We start from the raw sequence: 22,761 nt of genomic DNA, 5'->3' as shown, positions 1-22,761 counted from the left end.
GATAAGGCAAAAGTTTCCCCCCCTCCATGAAACCAATAAAACCTATATTGAATAAAATAAAAATGATGCAGTTACCGGTAGTTCTGCAGCTTCTTGGTGGAAATAAAGACCATCTCCCGTCTCCCAGCTGCAGCAGAGACTGACTGAAATGGCTGCCAAGCCCGGTATTAATGCTTCTAAATTGATGACATCACAAAGGAGTGACATCGTCAGCCTTCCAAACACCTGGCTCAATTGCATACAGTATGTATGTATGTATGCATGTATGTGAGTGAGTCTATCTATCTATCTATCTATCTTTATTAATTATGTAGAATATAGATATGGATTATTTCTAAATTACAGATTTTGTAGATATAGATTAAAGATAGATTTAAGATTGTGTGTGTGTGTGTGTGTATGTATGTATGTATGTATGTATGTATGTATGTATAATGTATATATGTAAAAAAAATATAAAAAATTTATAGTTATGTATGTATGTATGTATGTATGTGTGGCGGGCGGGCAAAAAAGGCCTGCTGTATGTTTTTAAGTTCTTCGGATGACCATGCCGCTCTAATATTCTCCTTACTAGGGTCTACTAATGCTGGCCCAGGGGAAGGCAATAAAGCCCTATGGGGCCGAAGCCAATTTCCCTTATTTTAGGTAAAAAGTTTCCATCCGTCCCCACTCGAAATGCGGCCGGCCGAAGAGATCCCTCCAACCGACCGACCGACGCACCTTCAGAGACAAACTAGTGCTTGCTTCTAGTGTCATCGCCGGCTTAACCATCCTTTGTAGGGAGCTGACGAGTCCTGCAGCAGCAGCAGGCTCTGCAAGCCTAGGATGCGTGAGCACGGTGCAAGAGGAAGGACTGAGGGTGTGAGGCTGGGCGCGGTTGAGAAGGCGTGGGGCGGGGCTATGGAAAGTTTTACAAGCTCTCCCAGCTGCCTGGGTGCATTGTGGGTGCGCCCAGAGTGCTGGCTGAGCGTGTTGCCTCAAGCCTTGGAAGTGGAGTTGGGCGGACCGGGCTACAGGTGAAACCCGTTACGGGTTATCGCTTCTCGGCCTTTTGGCTAAGTTCAAGTGCACTTGTGCAGGAGAGCTTAGCCGGATGGTATCCCAGGTACCCCTCTCCTCGGCCTGGTGGGATCGCCCACTTCGGTGGGCTAAACCCGCCTGCTGCTATTGGGGAGAGGGCCTAGTCCTAGGGATAACGAGTTGCGATCCCCCTTGCCCTCTTGGACTTGTGCCAAGTGTGGAGTTTAAAATTACAACTGCGGAGTTGTAAAGCGCTACGCATACGGAGTCATGGGTGCGGACCCAGACTCCATACCGGCATACGCCCGGATCCAAAACACAATTCGTGTTGTTTTTACCGATGAAGCGGCGGGTACACGTGGCCTGCGTTATGTGGTGGAGGACGTGCTCATGGGCGTATTCAATATACAAAAGAGAGAGATACTGGCGATACAGGACTACCCCAAGCGTAGGACTTATGATGTTACCTTTACCCAGAAAGGTATTTTCCATGATTTGATCAATGCGATTCCTACCAAACAAGATCCACGGCTTGAGGGTGTCCAGTTGGTTGAGCACGTCCTAGATGTGACCAAGCTCATAGTGATTAAGATGTATTCTCCCTACGCTGACCAAAAAGAAGTGGAAGCCTTTCTCAGTGGCTATTTCAAATCGGTCAAGTGTATGGGAAAGATTATGAATGAGCTTGGTATTTGGACATCTAAATGGAGATTTCAGGTCACGTGTATTAAGGACCCTGGGTGCCCAGGGGGTCTGAAACTACCGCCTGCTCGTTTTAAACTGGGTAACGTGAGTGGCGACCTCTATTTTGCGGGAATGCCAGCCTACTGCCGCAACTGTAGAAAATATGGCCATGAGAAAGACAGTTGCGGCGTCACCTGCAGGAATTGTGGTGGCTCAGAGCACGAGACCAACCAGTGTCCTATGGCAAAAAAATGCGATCTATGCGGCAGAGTTGGTCATCTTTCTTTTGAGTGTCGCCATAGGGCACGAAATACGGAGCAGCGAGGGCAGCCAAGGAAACCAGAAGACCAAACCGCACCCCCCCAAGGAGAGGAACCGGAGGATATGGATACCACCAGCAGACCCCCCCAAAATGAGGAAGGTAAAGCAAAAGAGCAGCGGCGTAGCAAGAGGAGGGCTGCCGAACGGCCGATGGACTCCCATCCCCAGGAGCCTGGGTCAGAGGGGAGGCCAAATGAAGCCGGTCCTGGCCCGCAGGAGACGCCGGCTGCGGAGGTACCCGAGGCAGAAGACCCCGGGGGAGACGCAGCGGCAACAAAAAGGCGGAAAGGCTCAAAGGCCACCCTGTACTCGGAGGTGGTACGGGGGGGACCTAAGGAAGTAACTGCTGACGCAGTGAAACCGGACGGTCCCCCTAAGGTGCCATCCACCAGTGCCCCTCCCCCTCCCAGCCAGGTGGGGGACCCAAGGGCAACCTCCGAGGTGGTGGCCAGGAGCCAAGTACCCACCCCTGCACAGGGGAAACGAGAGCAGCAGAAGGCCGACTTGCCGACCCCCGGGGTTGAGACGCTACCCATGTCGTCCATCTGGGACTTATCAGACATTCCTGCCTCGGGTGCCCTGGGGGGTCAGCTGAGTGATGGGAGTTCCTCTCCAGCATCATCGTTGTTCACCGTGGATTCGGATGCGGGGGGGTATGAGAGCTCCAGCGGGGTCTCTGGTTTAGCCGGAGAGTGTGGGTTTTAAGTTGAACACCGCGGGTGTGTACACCACCATCCCTTCACACACTCAATGATGGCGGACCTTTCATGTCTCACTTTTAATGTAAGAAGCCTCGAGAGTAAAGTGAGACGGGCTGCCCTGTTTAACTACCTCACCATTTTTGCTGCTTCCGTTTTTTTCCTGCAGGAATGCGGCATCCCGCACAAATCCCAATATAAAAAGTATGAGAAGGATTGGGTACATGGGCCATCAGTCTGGTCTGGATCTAACGAGTCCAGATCAGCAGGGGTCGCCATTCTTTTTAAAGGGAACGTTTTTATTGAAAATTTTTATGAAATTTTACCAGGCAGAATTTTATTGGTCAGAGCTTTTATCAACGGTATTAAATGTCAGTTTTTAAATTTTTATGGTTCTCCAGAAAAGAAGGTGAGAGCAGAAATGTTGGAGATTTTACCCCTTTTTATTAACGATTCTTATCCCCTTATTTTAGCTGGTGATTTTAATTGTGTTTTAAGGGGGGAACGCCGGTTCTCTAACTCCGTAAGCAGGAACTATGACAAAACCTCAAACATGCTGAAGAACATCGTAACAGATCACCTGCTTACGGATGTTTTTAAAACATGCAACCCGCTTTTACCTGAAGAGGCCGGCGTGACCTGGAGCAACACCACCTGCAGCTCCAGGATCGATTTTATCTTCTGCTCTCACCAGGTACAACCTTTTAGATCTGATGTTTTTAATAATACCTTCTCTGACCACAAGGTTTTATTTTTTAAAGCAAACCTTGGAGCAAGAAGGAGAACCAGAAATGCCTGGAAGATGAACGTGTCCCTTCTACAAGATCCGCAGGTTTTATCGGATTTTATTACCTTTTTTAAAGAGTGCAGACGGGTAAGAGATCCCAACATTCCCACCAGCCAGTGGTGGGAAAAAATGAAAATCAAGATTAAGGACTATTTTATCAGGGTTGGGATCTCCAAAGCCAAAGAGAAACGGGCCTTTTATTCTGATTTAAACACCCGTCTGCAGACCCTGTACAAGATGAGAGAGCATGATATTGATGTGACGAAAGAAGTTTTAGATATAAAAAAAGATATCGCCAAATGCCTGGAGCAGAAGGGCAAAGAAATTATTTTCCGTTCCCGAGTTAAACACCTTGAGGAGAACGAGACCTGCTCCAGGTATTTTTTTTAAGAAAGTTACTGACAAAAAATGCGTTTTAAATAACCTTGATGGAGTCACAGATGTACAGGGTCTTTTAGGAAAGGTACATGGTTTTTATGCGGATCTTTTTAACACTAAAAGTGTGGATATAAGTTTTATGGAGGACTCATTAGAGGAGATCACGGATGTTTTAGATCCTGTCTCACAGAGTTTTTTATTGCGGGATATCTCGGAGCAGGAAATTTTAGATACCATCCGTAGTTTTAAACCAGGCAAGGTGCCTGGTCCGGACGGTATACCCATCGAGTTTTATATCACGTTTTATGGAATTTTAAAAGAGGATTTTTATTCTCTTTTTACAGAAGTTTTTAATTCCAAGAGCCTCCCAGGGTCATGGCGGAAGGGTGAGGTGTCTCTATTATACAAAAAAGGTGACAAGACAGATATCAGGAACTGGAGACCCATCACCCTTCTAAATGCCGATTACAAGATCATGGCTAAAATATGCGCCAACAGACTCAAAAATATAATACACAAGATCATACATCCAAATCAAGTCTGTGGCGTCCCTGGGAGGGCCATACATGATAATTTAAACCTTTTAAAAGACTGTATTAGCGACACAAAGTCAAGGCATGGTAAAATTGCCATTTTATCTATAGACTTTGAGAAGGCCTTTGACAGAGTGTCGCATTTTTATCTTTTTAAGGTTTTAGAGAAGATGGGTATACCAGAAGGCTTTTTACTGTCTCTAAGAGCCTTTTATGAAAACTGCACGAGTAAGATTTTAGTGAACTGTTTTAAGACGCAGGATGTCCTTTTAAAATCCGGGGTGAAGCAGGGGTGTCCCTTGTCCCCACTACTTTTTATCTGTGCACTGGAGCCTCTTTTATGTGTATTACGAGCTGATAAACAGATCCGAGGAACCCCCCTTCCGGGTGGGGGGGGTATTGAGGCTAAAGTAGTGGGGTACATGGATGATGTCGCGGTGCTCTGCAGGGACACCCTCTCAATTCAAAAAACAATGAAACAAATTCAGTATTTTTGCTGCTCCTCCGGTTTTAAAGTGAATTTTAGTAAAAGCAACATTTTAAATATTGGAGACATGCTTTTATCGGACATTCCTGTACCGGTTTCTGATTCCGTGCAGATTTTAGGGGTCTCCTTTAATGAGTCCAACAACGGTTTTACCAGTTGGGACTTGGTGGCACAAAAAATAAACAAAAAGCTATGTATGTGGAGCATGCGGCAGCTGACGCTGGAGGGGAAGGTTTTAATTACAAAGATGATTATCTTACCCATTTTATTGTATCTTAGTCTGGTGTTTCCCCCTCCAGACCGGCTGCTAAAGAAGATAACAAAGGCATGCTTCACCTTCTTATGGAACTCCAAAATGGAAAAGCTTAGGAGAGAGATAGTTTTAAAACCCAAACCTATGGGGGGAAAGGATTTCCCTGATTTTAAGGCTTTTCTTTTAACTAAGTTTTTTAGCATGTGTCTTAACGCTGTTTTTAAAAATCACTATTGGTCATATTTTATCCGCTACAACACAGGTTATTTTATGCGCAGAAATGGGTGGTTTTCCACAGTCTTAAATTCCCCCTATTCTTTTAACCTGCCGGATGAATATCGAATTTTAGAGAAAATTGTGATTTTATATAATTTTAGCGGGAAGACGGTGCAATACCTTTTAAATAGTAAGAAAGCATACAAAGATTTTAAGGAAAGTGGTTTTATGGCTCCTGCAAGTAATTTTAACGAAGAGAGAACAAAAGAAATATGGAAAATGGTAAATGACAACTCTCTTTTTAACCCACAGAAGGACCTTGCCTGGAGCTGCGTTCACGAGTGTCTTCCATGCCGGGCATTCCAGCATCGAAGAGGGCTGACCAACTCTGCCGCCTGCCCAAGACCAGGATGCCAAGAAGAAGAGACCATGCAACATCTAATGTGGACTTGTTTTTTTACTAAAATCATATGGACTAAAATAAGCCCTCTTCTACACAAAATCACCCGGAACAAAGGAATAAAGATGGAGACCGTGCTGTATGGATGTCTGGAGTGCCCCACACGGACCGAGAAGATAATGGCATGGAAGATCATCAACTGTGTGAAGGCAGCTCTGTGGAAGGCCCGGAATATTTTATTATTCAAACATGAGGTTTTATCGGTGCAGGATGTTTTATCTATTTGTCTTAGCGAGATGTACGATTATTTTATAATAGATAAGAAAAACTTTCCTATTTTATCCAGAAAATGGCTTTTAAGGGAATGGAGTTCCATATTGTGATGCCACCAAGTGCCCATTTTATATGTATGTATTTGTATTTTTAAAGAGTTTTTGTTTTTTAGAACATTTTAGGTTTTAAAATGTTCTTAATATGTTACCAAATTGTAAAACTCTTTTTGTGTTAATAAAGTCACCCCAGCAATGGGGATGTTAACTTAAAAAAAAAAATCTGTTCTTATCAGTTTAATATCTGATACGTCCCCTATCTGGGGACCATATATTAAATGGATTTTTAGAACAGGGAGCTGGAAAAAGAGCTTGCTCTGTCCACTCCACGCATTGACCTGGTATTGCAGTACCTCCAGGACCGGCGCACCCCCTTTCCTACAGCAGTTTCCAAAAGCAGAAAAACAAAACCGACGAGGAAGAGGTGCAGCACAGCTGTGGCGGCGGCTGCTGCTACCACCCAAGCACTTTGATTGACACTCAGCCCGTCTGCTCGCAACATTGTATCCACTGAGCAGCTGCGTCTGCCAGAGTGTGCACAGCACAGGTACAACTGGAAGCAAAACAACACACACACACAGACACACCAGTTCATATGGCAGCCGCACTCTATAGTTCGTACCTACCGCTGCGCTAATAGCCAAGTTGGAAACATCGGGCAGGCACAGCGTATCTTGGCAGCCTGCCTCTGTATGCTCCACGTATTCGGGTCATGGGTGTATGTGCAGGGGGCCCGGAGCCCCAGGGGGCCCATAAAGTCTCTCTTCCCCACATTGTAAACCAATGCTATCAATGAAGCTTTATAGTTTGGGGGCCCAGTTCCAGACTTTGTACTGGGGCCCCGCAGCTTCAAGTTACACCTCCGGATCAGGATAATGCTAGGCCATTCCAACCAGCCTGTGTGTGTGACCTGCGGTCGCTGGTAGTCGAAAAGCGGCCGGCCCCGGATGCGCGCTTCAGAGTGGACACAGCAGCGGACCCCCAATCACACAGGCCCAAGGCTTGCTATGTAGCACGGAATACCTCATTGGACTGCAGCACTCCACGCGGGCTGAGATACACGCTCCACGTGGGATGGGCAGTATTCGTCCATGAAGATCCAGGCCAACGTTTAGAGATGGAGCAACACTCGGGGAGCAAAGAACTCCAACGAACGGACGTCTACTTTACAAGGATGTATTGCTTTATTCAATGCATGGACACAGAAACAGTTCAACCGCTCGATTACAGACCGCAGTCAATACAGTAAAGAAAGAAATGTGTCTGTTTAATGTAAACTTGCATGGAGCTCGTTTGTCAGCCACTGACTGAATGCTGCTGCTGCATGTCTAAAACGTGGTCTGACGTTACATGCACCACCAGGGATAAGGCCTTGCCTATAAGCATTCCCCAGCTGGCAAAAACGGAACCTCCCTGCCTATTCCTCACCATGGAAGAACGGAACCTACCTTTTTTTTAAAAAAAGAAAGCCACAGCAGCAGCCAACTAGATTTTGGTAGGCCGCTGTCTCCCCCTTGTGTGCTGCATAAAAAATGCACTCCACTAAAAATAACAATGATCCACGAAATAGAGCGTATGGAGAGAATGAGGCTTCCAGATGAGCCGTCAGGCTATGATAAATTGTATCACACCTGGGCGATATGGATAGATGCCCGGAGCTCACCCCTATTTACCAAGTGGTTACAGACAGGGACATGTGAGTAACACGTTTAAACCACAATCGTAAAGAGAAACAACAATTCCGGAGCCCGCCCCCCCCCCCCTTTTTGTTTTATTTTATCTTTCTCCCGTGTCATAGATACCTACCCTCCCTTACCACTCCCCCCCCCCCCTTACCCTCCCCTCATTCCCCTGTTTTGTAGACCTTATAAAATATCACAGACAAACATGATATAGTTCAACTCGAAATTGATTTATTAAGTTTCATTGTCAAAGTTATTTTTACATTGCTTTGAGATAAGGCAAAATTTCCCCCCCTCCATGAAACCAATAAAACCTATATTGAATAAAATAAAAATGATGCAGTTACCGGTAGTTCTGCAGCTTCTTGGTGGAAATAAAGACCATCTCCCGTCTCCCAGCTGCAGCAGAGACTGACTGAAATGGCTGCCAAGCCCGTTATTAATGCTTCTAAATTGATGACATCACAAAGGAGTGACATCGTCAGCCTTCCAAACACCTGGCTCAATTGCATACAGTATGTATGTATGCATGTATGTGAGTGAGTCTATCTATCTATCTATCTTTATTAATTATGTAGAATATAGATATGGATTATTTCTAAATTACAGATTTTGTAGATATAGATTAAAGATAGATTTAAGATTGTATGTGTGTGTGTATATGTGTGTGTGTGTGTATGTATGTATATATATATAATGTATATATGTAAAAAAAATATAAAATCTGTAGTTATGTATGTATGTATGTATGTATGTATGGCGGGCGAGCAAAAAAGGCCTGCTGTATGTTTTTAAGTTCTTCGGATGACCATGCCGCTCTAATATTCTCCTAACTAGGGTCTACTAATGCTGGCCCAGGGGAAGGCAATAAAGCCCTATGGGGCCGAAGCCAATTTCCCTTATTTTAGGTAAAAAGTTTCCATCCGTCCCCACTCGAAGTGCGGCCGGCCGAAGAGATCCCTCCAACCGACCGACCGACGCACCTTCAGAGACAAACTAGTGCTTGCTTCTAGTGTCATCGCCGGCTTAACCATCCTTTGTAGGGAGCTGACGAGTCCTGCAGCAGCAGCAGGCTCTGCAAGCCTAGGATGCGTGAGCACGGTGCAAGAGGAAGGACTGAGGGTGTGAGGCTGGGCGCGGTTGAGAAGGCGTGGGGCGGGGCTATGGAAAGTTTTACAAGCTCTCCCAGCTGCCTGGGTGCATTGTGGGTGCGCCCAGAGTGCTGGCTGAGCGTGTTGCCTCAAGTCTTGGAAGTGGAGTTGGGCGGACCGGGCTACAGGTGAAACCCATTACGGGTTATCGCTTCTCGGCCTTTTGGCTCAGATCAAGTGTAGTGCTTGGTCTGGCTGGAGGGTTGTGAGTGAGCTGGGTTTGGCCCAGGCCCTACTGCGTAAGCAGAATCTTCTCTGTGGTTTCTGACCGACAGATCTACTTGCCGAAAATGACTGGAATGAGGAACACCATCCGGTTTGACATGGACCTTACCGACAGGACGAGGAACAACCTGGTGTATATTGTGCGGGACGTCATCATGAACAAATGCGGTGTGATGAAGGATGAAATCTACAGCGTCCAGGACTTCGCAAGACAAGGCCAGTACGACATTACATTTTGTGAGGAATACGCTTGTTTAAACGTGTACGAATGGCAGCGTTCCCACAAGGACAGTGACCTCCTGAAGGGGGTGAGGATAATTCCCTTGTTTGGGGTACAAGAGAAACCCGTTATGGTGCACGTGTATAACCCATACACCGATGTGGCGCTAATAGAAAGTTTTTTAAGGCGTTACTGCGAAAATGTGCGCGGTGGAGAAAACCAAAAAAACATTCTAGACATTTTCAATTGCAAATATAAATTTTTTGTCCGGTTCAGAATGGACCCAAATCGGTTGGGAGGGGTGATGCACCCACCAGCAAACTTTTCTATAGCTGGAAACCGAGGGTATATGACGTACCCTGGACAACCCCTGTATTGCAGGAACTGCAGCCAATTTGGCCATGTAAAGGACGCATGCACAAAGGGGCAAGTTTGCCGTAATTGCCAGGGCGAGGGGCACCATGCAGGCAATTGCCCAAAGCCCAAACGGTGCAACCTGTGCGGGTCTGAGGAGCACGTTTGTAAGGACTGCCCGGGGGCTGAACGCCCTAGAGACTTTTGGAGGAGGACGTATGCAGAGACTGCTGCAGGCAAAAGGGATACTACTGCTTCGGGTGTGGCTGCTGGGGGCGCGGCAGCTGCAGTTGCTGCTAAGGCTCGTTACCCACCTGCTGCAAGTGCTGCTGCTACCCCTGAGTCAGCCTCTGCAAAGGCTAACGTTGTGTCTGTGACCCCTACTGCAAGTGCCCTCGCTTCTAACCCACCAGCTGTTGCCCCTGATTCATCTGCTGTGAGTACCAGGCCTGTTGTTGGGCCACCTGCCGCGACTGCTGTTTCTGTGCCGTCGGCTGCAGTTGCAGCTACTGTTAAAGTACTGTCTGCTGCTGTTGTGATACCTGCTGCAGTTGCTGTTGCCACATCGTCTGCTGCTGCTATTGCTGCTCCTGTTCCCGTGCAGCCTGCTGCGGCTGCTGCTGTTTCTGCACCACCTACTACCACAAAGAGCGTGACTGGCCAGAACATAAAAAGAAAAGTGGAAAGCCAGAAAGTTGTGGGTGTGGATATGAGTGCGGCAGCAGACGCTCAGGTGTCTGAAGTTATCCGCCATCTGGAGGAAATAATAGAGGAGGTGGACAGCCCCATCCGTCCGTCTGGCATCATTGGCAGCTTTTCCTCGTCAGAGACGGTTTTGTGTCACAGGGAGGGTGGTGGGTACAAAATTAGTGACAGCGAGGAGGATTTCACCGAGGTGGCTGATAGCAAAGCTGCAAAAAAAAGAAGGAATGAGGAGAGTGGAAATGAGGCGATGGAAACCAGCAACCCCTTTGAAGCGCTGGCGCCAGATGAAGGCGACCATATGGGGCTATGTTAGGCGCTTTGATGCCATGAACCCTATGCCTTGACTCTATGTTTGTGTATGTTTATATAAAGCCATGCCCCTACTGATCCACTCCCAGAACGTGCGTGTTTTTCAAAATTAGAGCAGGAGAGCGGCCATATTGAGCCTACTAAGGCAAGAAGGCGCATCCGTAATATGCCTACAAGAATGTGGTATTAGCGGTGAGGTTGGCCCTGGAGAGTGGCCCCACGGAGGAGCCATATGGTCTGGGAGTGGATCTAACAAAAACGATGGGGTAGCGATCCTCATAAACACTGGGGACATAGAGCTACTCAGTTATGAGGTTATAGAGGTGGGGAGATGCGTCTCGGCCACATTATTGTATAGGAATATAAAGTTTCGTATTGTTAACGTGTATGCGCCCACAGGTAAGAATGAGCGCAAGATATTATTTGACAAATTGAAATTTTTTATGCAGGGCAGGTTGCCCGTTATCTTAGTTGGGGATATGAATTGTGACATAAACAAGACTCCCCTGGACATATCTGGGAAAGCCTTGGTTGAAATTATAACGGATTTTCATTTGCAGGACATACAGACCTTATGTAACATATCACCATTTATGCCTACTTATCATGCAGACAGGGGGGGGGGTTCACTCCCGCCTGGATTTTTGTTTCGTTTCACATGATTTTACTGCCATTAAGTACAAGCAAAAACCGGTTTTGTTTTCTGATCACGAGAGTGTGTTATGTGAGCTTGTGGTTAGGGAGAGTGCTGTGTGTGGGAGGGGAGTATGGAAGTTAAATGTAAGTCATCTGGAGTGTCTTATGCAGCACAGTGAGTAACGCGGCTGCAGGGGACTGGGGGCGGAGCTTAGGGTAATAGCGAGATAGAAAGGGGGAGGAGCTTAGAACGGAAGGGGGGAAGAAGAAAGGAGGAGGAACAGAAGTGAGAAGCAAGTGAAGAAAGAAGACGGAGCCGTGCAAGACAGAAGACACGTGGATTACAATTGGCCTGGATTAAAAGAGTTTTGGCAAGCCAGCGAAGAAGAAAAGTGGACTACAAAACTTTGGATTACAAATTTAGAAAGCAGAGCAAGCGGAGCAGAGGAGTAGTTTAAAGAAGAAGAGCAAGAAACTTACTACTGAGGACCGGAGACGTCGGGAGAAGAAGAGAAGAGGAGTCCGGTGAGAAGACAAGAAGGAAAGAAAATGGAGGACCTGCGGGCGCAAATCAAGGAGGCGGTTAGCCAGGACGGCACCGGCTGGCTGGAGGAATTGCTGCTGAGCTGCAGGACGGCCGCGGGAGCGGCGGAGCCGGAGGGATCCGGGACGCAACAGAGTGGAGCCAGCGAGGCGCCGCCGGAAGGAGAGGAGCAGCTGCGGGGAAGACCGCAGCGAAGAAAGCAGCCGCCAGCGAGGCTCAGCCCGAGCCCGGCGAACAAGCGACGCGGACTGAGGAACAGCAGGGGAGAAGACGAAGCGGCGGCCGCCGCAAAAACCGGAAGCAAGATGGCGCCGGGTTCAAACCGTTTGGCGGGAAAACGGCCCGCCACGAGGCAGCGCTCACCCCCGGCGAGCGGGAGCAGAAGAGGAGAAGCTCAGCCATCTGCTACAGCAGCGGCAGCAGCACCCAGCGCAACAGGGCAGCGCGCGCTGGCGCGCAAAACAGCGCAGACGAGGAGTGGTGCGGCCAGGATCCAGACGGAGGAGAGAGGGAAGGGCGCGTACCCCGCCAGCACCACAGAGCATCGCAGCCAGAGCGCAGCGCGGCAGAAGGTAGGCAACAGAAAGGCAGGGGGCCAAGTAAGAGGGGAAACATCACGAGAGCAGCAGCCACCTGTAGCACCCCCACCAGCAGCCCCGCTAGCAGCCCCGTTAGCAGCCCAAGCCCTGCCATTTTAAGCCCAGGAAGGGCACAACGAGGGAGGGGTAGCCGGTTTGAGGGGTCACGTAGCCCGACCCCGAGCCCACATGCAGCTATCCAACCGGGTCATAGCCACAGTATGCCATCTTACTATGGCGGTAATAGACCGGAGGCTTCTCTATATACGGGACAGCAAAGGGGGGTATATACCACCCAGAGGCCAAGCAGACACACTTCATTAGTGCAGCCACCCGCTACGGGAATGCAGCATCGGTGTTTCGTTAACCCGAGATACCTCGACCCAAGGCTGCAAGAAACGTTGGGTTATTCATCCCAAGTATCAGGCAATTACGCTAGCAGTGGCCGCCAAGGGCAGGGCGCTAGGCGTAGGCGCAGGGACAGAGCCAGGGCGATAAGACAAGAAGCCAGGCGTTCGGGCCAGCTAGAGCAGGCGAGCAGCGCTTCAAGTAGCAGCAGCGGCAGGGCAAGAGGAGTCAGCAGAATAGATAGGAGCAGCTCAGAAGAAGATAGACGGGACTCAGAAGAACATCGGCATCTGCTCAATGTACAAGCTAAACAAAGTGCAAGAGGCTACAGGAGTTACAGAAGTCAAGGCCACTCGCATGGACGGTCGTGCGGACACCAGCCTGGTTTGGCCCATCGGCAGAGGGCGCAGGAGGCTACGCAAAAGGACAGTCGTCAGCCCACGCCAGACCACAGGATACGGAGGAGGGATACAGCTGGGACATCACCCTTGGCGTTGCCGGAGGTCGGTCGAGCTGGTGAGTTATCATTACAAAATGCTTGGTGTAATGTGATGGATCCCGCGAAGGGCGCGGAAAAACAAGATTTGGTTACGGTGTTGAAGTCATTGTTGAGCAAGGTGGATCCGCAAGAAGGGCTTGCAGGATCCGGTGGTTCACCGGGGGGCAGAGGCCCGCCTGTGAGTAATGTGTCTGGAAGCTCAACGTTGTGTACAGATGGTGACCCAACGGAGGGTTTAAAATATGCAGATTCGATGTTCTGCGGTGTTGCCCCGCTAGGGGTAGGTTTGGCTGAGGATGTTACGGAAAGGATCAAAAAAGGTTTATATGTGGATATTTGGTCCTTATTGTCGGTGGACCACGTTATGGTGGACAAGGAACGGTTGTCCGAACGTGGAACAGAAAAGAAGCCAAAGATTGCCAAGACGTTCGGCAATTGGCTTCAAGCGTATATGGTTTTGGCTCATGTGGTGTGTCAGCATCAGCCGAGTAAAGGACCAGAGTTGATGGTCTATTTAAATACTATATACAGCGCCTACAAGCTGCATGGTGGGTCAGCTTGGTGGCGCTATGATGAGGATTTCCGCAGGCGCGTATCCGGAACGAGTCACATAAGCTGGGCCACAAAAGCGACTGACGTGTGGATCCAGCTGATCCTAGCACAACGGCCCGCCAGAGCGTCCTTTCCGACGGGAGCCGTGGGAGGCGGGCAACAGCCACCCGCGGCATCACAGAGACCTAACGGCACATGTTGGCTCTATAACGAGGGCCATTGCCGATTTCACGCCACCTGCAAATTCCGACATGAATGCTCGGTTTGCGGTGGCCAGCACGCAGAAGTTCGCTGCTTTAAAAAACAAAGAGCGTCTGCCACAGTGGGTGGTGCCGGTGGAGCACCGAACACCAGTGAAAAGTCGGGTCCTGCTTCCGTGGTTAGACATTTACCACAGGAAACAGGCGGCAAAAATGCTTAAAGACGGTTTTTCCGAGGGTTTCGTGATTCCGTTTGTGTTTTCTCCCGCATCTATGTTTTCCCCGAATTTAAAATCGGCGTTAGATAATATTAGCTTGGTCAAAGAAAAATTGATAAAAGTGGAGCTGGGCCGCATGGCCGGCCCTTTCGGAACACCGCCCTTTACCAATTTGCGGGTTTCCCCCTTGGGTTTAGTACCTAAGAAGGAAACCGGTAAGTTCCGTTTAATTCATCACCTTTCTTTCCCCGCTGGTGACTCGGTTAACGACGGCATATCGAAAGATCAGGCGGCGGTGACGTATACGTCTTTTGATTGCGCGGTGCGTTTGGTTAGGGCGGCGGGCAAGCGAGCTCGGTTGGCGAAGACGGACATTGAGTCCGCTTTCCGGTTGTTACCGGTACATCCCGAATGTTTTCACCTTCTGGGGTGCCGTGTCGAGAATCAATTTTTTATAGACATGTGTCTGCCGATGGGATGCTCGATTTCGTGTTATTATTTCAAATTGTTTAGTTCTTTCCTGGAGTGGTTACTCAAGCATGAGACGGGCATCTCATCGGTGATACATTATTTAGATGATTTTTTGTTTGTGGGCCCGGAAAAATCAGCCGATTGCGCAATTTTGCTAAAAACCTTCCAGTCTCTCATGCGTCGGGTGGGGGTCCCGTTATCAGAAGAAAAAACGGTGGGCCCATTAACACGGATCACCTTCCTCGGGATCGAGATCGACTCCGAGGATATGGTTTTCAGGCTACCAGTGGAGAAAGTAGCAAGGCTGACCCAGGTGGTCAATGAAGTGTCCAGCTGCAGGAAGGTCATCCTGCGCCAGATACAGAGGCTGGCAGGCCTGCTTAACTTTGCCTGTAAAGTTATCCCCATGGGGCGGGTCTTCTCGAGAAGGCTAACTTTAGCCATGACGGGAATTCGGGAGCCTCACCATTTCGTGCGGGTGACTCAGGGGATGAGAGCTGATTTACATATCTGGAAGGTGTTTTTGCAATCCTTCAACGGGCAGGTGATATGCCCTAAGGAGGAGGTGACCGGCAGCGACATATGCCTGTTTGCTAGCGCTGCGGGATCAGGAGGTTTTGGGGTCATTTTCAATAACCATTGGTGCCGGGAACCCTGGCCCCAGAGTTGGTTGCTTAGAAAGTGGACCAAAAACGTGACACTGTTGGAGTTTTTTCCCGTGGTGGTAGCTTTGGAATTATGGATCTCGGAGTTTCAGAACCGCAAGGTCTGTTTCTGGTCAGATAATGCGGCAGTGGTACATGTTATCAATAAGCAGACATCGGCTTCCCCACCCGTGTTGGCGTTGTTGAGATACGTGCTTTTGAAATGCCTACAAAGCAATATCTACTTGCGAGCCAGGCATGTTCCGGGTCGTGACAATGGGGCGGCTGACGCACTCTCTCGTTTTCAGATGGAGGCGTTCAGGGACCGTCATCCCCAGGCGGAGGCCGAGGGGGCACGATGCCCTCCTCACTTATGGAAGCTGGTAGAGCAGAATTACTGAAGCTGGTGGAGTCATCGGTCACGCGTGCGACGTGGAACAGTTATAATTCTATTTGGTTACATTGGCTTTCATTGTCAGGCGGTTCCGTCGCCGATGGCGAGAAGGCGCGGGCGGCGACGCTGGATATGCTGGCAGCTTTGCGGGAAAAACGGCGGTCCGTCGGTGTAGCAAAAAAGCACTTAGCCGGCGTAGCGTTTTTATTAAAACTACACGGCAAGGCGGATCTCACGAAGGATTTTGTGTTCCGCCAAGTAATTCGCGGCTGGAAAAAGGAGAAGACGCGCGTTGACAAGCGACGGCCGATTACGTTTTCCTTGTTAGTAAGGCTTTTAGAACTTTTAGAAAGTGTTTGCGACAATAGCTCGGAAGCGTTGCTATTCAGGGCAGCTTTTTCGATGGCGTTTTTCGCGGCATTGCGCATCGGTGAGTTGGTCCCGGCTAGTAAAAACAAGCCGGGCGGCCTTCGCCACAACGACGTTATCCCATCGGGAGAGTCTTTGCGGGTATGCATTAGAAAATCCAAAACAGACATGTATGGCAGAGGCGAGTGGTTAGCGATTAACAGCCTTGGCTCCAAGTGGTGCCCGGTAGCCACGGTACGTGAGTATATGAGCTCGCGTACCACCTGTGACCAATTTTTTGTTCATGCGTCGGGCACACCCCTCACCCGGTTCCAATTTTCAGCGGTTTTTCGTTCAGCCCTACGCGCGGCAGGTCTGAATGCGTCCGAATTCGGTACGCATTCTTTTAGAATAGGGGCGGCAACCATGGCAGACGCACATGGTATGAAGGAGGAGGACGTGAAACGTCTGGGCAGATGGAAGTCGCATGCCTATAAATCATACATCAGACCAGACCTAGTATTATAAGAATTTGGAGTTGCGAGGTTTTCTGTCTTTTTGGTTAATTCGTTTCGGTTGGCCGGTATGGGTTCTGTTTTCTTTGTTTCTGTTTTTCAGCTGCGGAACCGTGGAAAATATGGATTGTCGGTCACTCATTTGTGTATTGGGCCGAAAAGAGGGCAGCAACTCGGCCACTAGGAAGGAGCCTGGGATTGACGGACACGGTGGTCAACTGGTATGGAGTTCGAGGCCTGCAGTGGCCCAGTTTGCTGAAAATTATTACGGAAATCAGCAGGTGGACCCCCCGGCGAGTCATTCTGGTCGTGCACGCCGGGGGGAACGACCTAGGAAAAGTAAAGTTGGGCGATTTACTCGTCCTAATAAAACAGGACATGCTCCGTTTTAGGGAGTGCTTTCAAGAGTCCGTGCTGGTCTGGTCGGATATTATCGGCAGGAGACGTTGGAGGGGGGCAAAAAGCCCCGAAGCAATTGAGAATGTCCGGAAGGTGATCAACCAAAGGGTTTCGAAATTTGTGCATTCCCTGGGGGGGATTGCTATACGACATTGGGAGTTGGAGGACAGAGAGAGAGGTGCACTGAGGAGTGACGGGGTACACCTGAACGAAGTCGGTTTGGACACTTTCTTGTCAGGACTGCAGGATGGAGTCGAGGCTGCGCTAGCTATGGTTCGTGGGCTGGGGCGGAATGCGCCGTGAAGGATACGACGCATGCCGCGTGGCCGGAACTTTCCATGCTGGTTTGAAGGAAGGTTTACAAGCCCAAGGAAAGCGGGCTTACAAACGTCCAGTGGAACTGTTAAAGTTGAATTCAGTTAAGTTAAGCGGGTTGGAGCATGGGAAGGGTTAGCGAGTTAGAAATAATAGGTAATAAAGGTTAAATATTTAATAAAGCTGTGGCCTACCCCACATTTGACACTAAAGAAGTTGTCGGTAAGTTTGTTGTTATTAGTTGGTAAGGGAGCGTCAGTCAGGCTGATGCCCCCAGTCTCTTATGCAGCACAGTGAGTAACGCGGCTGCAGGGGACTGGGGGCGGAGCTTAGGGTAATAGCGAGATAGAAAGGGGGAGGAGCTTAGAACGGAAGGGGGGAAGAAGAAAGGAGGAGGAACAGAAGTGAGAAGCAAGTGAAGAAAGAAGACGGAGCCGTGCAAGACACCCACCCACCCGCCCGGGGGATTGGGCGAGGAGAGACTTTATAAGACTTTAGTTGTTGGAAGTCGTCACAGCTGGTTTTGCCGGAACTTTCCATGCTGGTTTGAAGGAAGGTTTACAAGCCCAAGGAAAGCGGGCTTACAAACGTCCAGTGGAACTGTTAAAGTTGAATTCAGTTAAGTTAAGCGGGTTGGAGCATGGGAAGGGTTAGCGAGTTAGAAATAATAGGTAGTAAAGGTTAAATATTTAATAAAGCTGTGGCCTACCCCACATTTGACACTAAAGAAGTTGTCGGTAAGTTTGTTGTTATTAGTTGGTAAGGGAGCGTCAGTCAGGCTGATGCCCCCAGTCTGAGGATGTGAGAGTGCAGTATGAATGTGAATACAAAAAGTGGAGTAGGAGAAAGGTGGAGTTCCCTAACATCTTGGCATGGTGGGAATGGGTTAAAAGAAAAACAAAAGTTTTTTTTAAGTCTGCAGGTTACAAAAGAGCAAGAGAGAAAAGGAAGGAGTACATAAGGCTCAGTGCCCGTCTGTGCTTCCTTTTAAAGCTCCGTGAGAACGGTATGGAGGTCCAGCAGGACATAATACAGACTAAGAGGGACATAAATAACTACCTGACTCAGAAAGGCAGGAGCATTATATATAGAGCTAAAGCAGACAAGATGGAGCATGACGAAAAATGCACACGTTTCTTTTTTAAGAAAGCTTTTGCCAAGAAACCAACTTTTGAGTGTGTGATGAATGAGGATGAGTGTGAGGTGAGGGGGGAGGGGGTGCATGAGGTGATTGTCGGGTTCTATGAGGAGTTGTATGCGGATAAGTGGAGGGATGAATGTCTTGAGAATGAGGTTCTGAGTGAGGTAGAGGGTAGGCTCGGGGAGGTGGAGCGGGCATCCATTATGCGGGAGGTGACCATAAATGAAGTGTTTGAGGTGATGCAAAGTCTAGCATTAAACAAGACACCCGGGGCAGATGGGCTACCGGTGGAGTTCTACAGAATGTTGTGGAATGTGGTGGGCAAGGATTTGTGTGAGGTGTGCAAGTACATGTGGATGAATGCGGAGATGGCTGATAGTATGCGTGAGGGTGTGGTTGTGCTGATCCCAAAGAAAGGTAACCTGAAACATCTAAAGAACTGGCGTCCTATTACACTACTGAATAGTGATTATAAAATCTATGCCAAGATAATCGCCAACCGTATGCGTGACGTGGTGGAGTGTGTGGTGGGTGAGGATCAGTATTGTGCGGTGCCTGGGAGACGTGTGCATGAGAGTTTGTGTCTGATGAGAGATGTGTTGTGGGACTGCAAGAAGCGAAAGAAGAATGTGTATGTGGTGAGTGTGGATTTTGAGAAGGCGTATGACAGGTTGTCGCATGGGTTTTTGTTTCGTGTGTTGTTGCGAATGGGATTTCTGGCTGAGTTTGTGTGCAGAGTGAGGAGTTTGTATGAAAGTATCTTTAGCAGAATGTTGGTGAATGGGAAGGTTGGAAGGAGAGTGAATGTGAAGTCTGGAGTGCGGCAGGGGTGCCCGTTGTCACCAGTGGCATTTATTTGTGCCATGGAGCCTTTGCTCTGCATGATTAGGAAAGACAAAGTGGTGCGAGGGATCCATATTCCTGGCAGCAATGGGAGAGAATGGAAGGTGAGTGCTTATATGGATGATGTGTGTATGATGTGTGAGTCTGAGTGTGCTGTGAGGAGGGTGAAACTGTTGGTGTCCGTGTTTTGTGGTGCGTCTGCGTTCAGAGGGAATTGGGACAAGAGTGAATGTAAGGTGTTTGGTGAGGCTGTGCTGAGTGCGGATGTAGGTATAAATGGAGTGAATAGTGCCATTAAGATTTTGGGGATCAGCTTTGATAGCAACCTGGATGGAAAAGAGAGCTGGCAGGAGGCAAAGCGAAAGGTGGAAAGCCGCTTGAATTTTTGGAGGCTGCGGAGTCTTACCTTTATAGGCAAGACCCTGGTAATAAAGAGCGTGATCTTGCCAATTTTTCTATATATAGCCATGGTGTTTCCACCAGACTACATGACCCTCAGGGGTCTGAATAGGATCATTTTCACCTTTTTCTGGAGGTCTAGGATGGAGCGGCTGAGGAGAGAGGAGGTTATAAAGAGCTGGAGGAAGGGGGGAGTGGGCTTCCCCAACCTAGAAGTCTATTTTGGGTGTAACATCATAGTTTACTTATTGCGCTGGTCCAGAAAGATTCGAAAGGTGCGTGTATGATGAGGTACTTGGCTGGGAGACTGTGCGTGCGGATGAAGTGGTGTGAGTATGATTTACGTAAGCCAGTGGCGTTTGAGAGTCCCAAGTGGTATGAATGGGTTGTCAGTTTTGTAGCGAAGTATGATTTGAGTGAGTGTGAGGTGAGCATGTTGAAGAATAAGCGGATGGTCCAGAGAATGATTGAGAGTAAGGATGTGGTGTGTGATATCAATTCTGTGCGAGGAGCGGATGTGGAGAGCGTGTGGAAGAAGGTGCAAATGGATGGGATGAGTAACAAGCAGAGTGAGGTTGTATGGCAGAGTCTGCATGGAGTGTTACCGGTGCGAGAGTTTCAGCGTGTGAGAGGTCTGGTGAGGGATGAAAGGTGTCCGAGAGAGGGGTGCGGTGGATGTGAGAGTGTGATGCATGTTTTTTGGAACTGCGGCTATGCACAGAATGTATTACGGAGGCTCGGCCCTCTGTGCAAGGAAATAACAGGGGCCACGTTCATTAATTATGGGTTAGTTATGTTCGGGTTTGGTGTGAGTGATTGTGTGAAGCAGAGATTGTTGTGGCTGTTTATGGCGTGTGTGAAGGAAGTGTTGTGGGATGTAAGGAATGTGTATGTGTTTAAGCGGAAGGATCTGAGTGTTAGGGACAGCGTGCGAATGGTGTTGGGGAAATTGTATTTTATTTATTTGTGGGACAAAAGCAAAGGGGGGTGGATGCGGAGGGGATGTGGAAAGTCAAAAAATGGATTGAGTTAGTTAATTTGTCAGGAGTTTGACATGTCTTTAAGTTGTATTTGATGTGATGAACTGTTTTTGTGTTGTGTAAATAAAACCTTTCAGGTTAATAAAAAAAAAAAAAAAAAAAATCTGTTCTTATCAGTTTAATATCTGATACGTCCCCTATCTGGGGACCATATATTAAATGGATTTTTAGAACAGGGAGCTGGAAAAAGAGCTTGCTCTGTCCACTCCACGCATTGACCTGGTATTGCAGTACCTCCAGGACCGGTGCACCCCCTTTCCTACAACAGTTTCCAAAAGCAGAAAAACAAAACCGACGAGCAAGAGGTGCAGCGCAGCTGTGGCGGCGGCGGCTGCTGCTACCACCACCCAAGCACTTTGATTGACACTCAGCCCGTCTGCTCGCAACATTGTATCCACTGAGCAGCTGCGTCTGCCAGAGTGTGCACAGCACAGGTACAACTGGAAGCAAAACAACACACACACACCAGTTCATATGGCAGCCGCACTCTATAGTTCGTACCTACCGCTGCGCTAATAGCCAAGTTGGAAACATCGGGCAGGCACAGCGTATCCTGGCAGCCTGCGTCTGTATGCTCCACCTATTCGGGTCATGGGTGTATGTGCAGGGGGCCCGGAGCCCCAGGGGGCCCATAAAGTCTCTCTTCCCCACATTGTAAACCAATGCTATCAATGAAGCTTTATAGTTTGGGGGCCCAGTTCCAGACTTTGTACTGGGGCCCCGCAGCTTCAAGTTACATCTCCGAATCAGGATAATGCTAGGCCATTCCAACCAGCCTGTGTGTGTGACCTGCAGTCGCTGGTAGTCGAAAAGCGGCCGGCCCCGGATGCGCGCTTCAGAGTGGACAGACAGCAGCGGACCCCCAATCACACAGGCCCAAGGCTTGCTATGTAGCACGGAATACCTCATTGGACTGCAGCACTCCACGCGGGCTGAGATACACGCTCCACGTGGGATGGGCAGTATTCGTCCATGAAGATCCAGGCCAACGTTTAGAGATGGAGCAACACTCGGGGAGCAAAGAACTCCAACGAACGGACGTCTACTTTACAAGGATGTATTGCTTTATTCAATGCATGGACACAGAAACAGTTCAACCGCTCGATTACAGACCGCAGTCAATACAGTAAAGAAAGAAATGTGTCTGTTTAATGTAAACTTGCATGGAGCTCGTTTGTCAGCCACTGACTGAATGCTGCTGCTGCATGTCTAAAACGTGGTCTGACGTTACACGCACCACCAGGGATAAGGCCTTGCCTATAAGCATTCCCCAGCTGGCAAAAACGGAACCTCCCTGCCTATTCCTCACCATGGAAGAACGGAACCTACCTTTTTTTTAAAAAAAGAAAGCCACAGCAGCAGCCAACTAGATTTTGGTAGGCCGCTGTCTCCCCCTTGTGTGCTGCATAAAAAATGCACTCCACTAAAAATAACAATGATCCACGAAATAGAGCGTATGGAGAGAATGAGGCTTCCAGATGAGCCGTCAGGCTATGATAAATTGTATCACACCTGGGCGATATGGATAGATGCCCGGAGCTCACCCCTATTTACCAAGTGGTTACAGACAGGGACATGTGAGTAACACGTTTAAACCACAATCGTAAAGAGAAACAACAATTCCGGAGCCCGCCCCCCCCCCCTTTGTTTTATTTTCTCTTTCTCCCGTGCCATAGATACCTACCCTCCCTTACCACTCCCCCCCCCTTACCCTCCCCTCATTCCCCTGTTTGTAGACCTTATAAAATATCACAGACAAACATGATATAGTTCAACTCGAAATTGATTTATTAAGTTTCATTGTCAAAGTTATTTTTACATTGCTTTGAGATAAGGCAAAAGTTTCCCCCCCTCCATGAAACCAATAAAACCTATATTGAATAAAATAAAAATGATGCAGTTACCGGTAGTTCTGCAGCTTC

The 22,761-nt window shown here is 48.6% G+C and overlaps 1 non-coding gene and 1 pseudogene across 1 annotated transcript; both read left to right on the top strand.

Moving 5' to 3' along the window:
* The first annotated feature begins 6,313 nt into the window (after positions 1–6,313).
* LOC136574122 (U2 spliceosomal RNA) lies at positions 6,314–6,484 on the top strand (annotated as a pseudogene).
* Positions 6,485–20,904: 14,420 nt separating this feature from the next.
* On the top strand, positions 20,905–21,095 carry LOC136573985 (U2 spliceosomal RNA). The gene has a single exon (XR_010786176.1). It is a non-coding gene; the product is annotated as a U2 spliceosomal RNA (small nuclear RNA).
* The last annotated feature ends 1,666 nt before the right edge of the window (positions 21,096–22,761 follow it).

This window comes from Eleutherodactylus coqui, chromosome 7 (assembly GCF_035609145.1).
Source record: "Eleutherodactylus coqui strain aEleCoq1 chromosome 7, aEleCoq1.hap1, whole genome shotgun sequence".
Lineage (NCBI taxonomy): Eukaryota > Metazoa > Chordata > Amphibia > Anura > Eleutherodactylidae > Eleutherodactylus > Eleutherodactylus coqui.
The sequence above is the reverse complement of the archived record's forward strand: the minus strand, read 5'-3'. Positions and strand labels throughout refer to the sequence as shown.